General features: G+C 42.4%; 1 pseudogene; it reads left to right on the top strand.

Annotated features, from left to right (window-relative positions):
* Positions 1-201: 201 nt before the first annotated feature.
* LOC115072589 lies at positions 202-300 on the top strand (annotated as a pseudogene).
* The last annotated feature ends 849 nt before the right edge of the window (positions 301-1149 follow it).

The raw sequence follows: 1149 nt of genomic DNA, 5'->3' as shown, positions 1-1149 counted from the left end.
TGACCTCGGGTGAAATGAGGGTGAGGAGGGTTCACCGTACTGTGGACAGCTTCACCACTGGTGATCTTCTTGCAAACAGTTTCTGTTGCACAACAGGGAAAAATCTCCAGGATGCTAAAGGGTAGATGGGGGTCAGGAATGGAGGTGGTGACTCTAAGCTCTCTTAGGAGTTGACCTATAAAAAGGAAGAAAGTGGTCCTTGCTTTCACAGCTCATATACCAACTGGGATGATGCAGAGAAGATTAGCATGGCCTCTGAGCAAGGATGACGTGCAGATTTGTAAAGCGCCTCATCTATTCAGTTCAATGTATGCAAATCAATAAATGTAATACAGCACATAAATCAATATAAGGAAAGAAATCACATGATCATCTCAAAACATGCAGCAAAGCCTTCAGCAAAGTTCAACATCTCTTTATGATGAAAGCACAGAAAACACTAGGAACAGAAGGAATGTGACTCACCATAATAAAGGTGCCATGTGACAATTATACGGCCAGCATTATGCTACATGGGGAAAACTAGAGCTTTGACCCTGAAATCTCAAACAAGACAAGGGTGCCCACTCCCTTTACTCGTGTTCAGAATAGTGTTTGAAGCCTGAGTTAAAGCAACAAGACAAGAAAAAGAAGTAGGAAAGGCAGAAAGAAATGCATCTCTACTTGCAAATGACATGGTCCTGTAGTTAGAAGACCCCGAAGATCCCAACAGAAAGCTCTTGATCTGATAAGCACTTTCAGCAAAGTGCCCAGATAAAATCAGCACACAAACCCAGCAACCTTAACTTTCTGAGAAAGATACCAGAGGGGGGAAATCACATTCACAATAGATTCAAAAAATGCTTATGAGGGGCTGGAGAGATGACTCAGTGGTTAAGAGCACTGGATACTCTTGCAGAGGACCTGGGTTCAATTCCCAGCACCCACATGGCAGCTACAAACTGTCCTTAACCCCAGTTCCAGGGGAATCCAAAGCCCTCTTCTGACCACCTTGGCATTGCATGACATGGGTGCACTCACACACATGCAAGCAATACACTCATACACACAAAGTAAAAATAATAAATATTTTTAAATGCTTATGAATAAACTTGAGGATGAGAAAGACTTCTCAATGAAAACTTCAGACGCTGAAGAAACTGAATTAGA

This window comes from Nannospalax galili, unplaced genomic scaffold (assembly GCF_000622305.1).
Source record: "Nannospalax galili isolate Female #2095 unplaced genomic scaffold, S.galili_v1.0 scaffold1623, whole genome shotgun sequence".
Taxonomy (NCBI): Eukaryota; Metazoa; Chordata; class Mammalia; order Rodentia; family Spalacidae; genus Nannospalax; species Nannospalax galili.
This window is presented reverse-complemented; position numbering and strand designations above follow the sequence as displayed.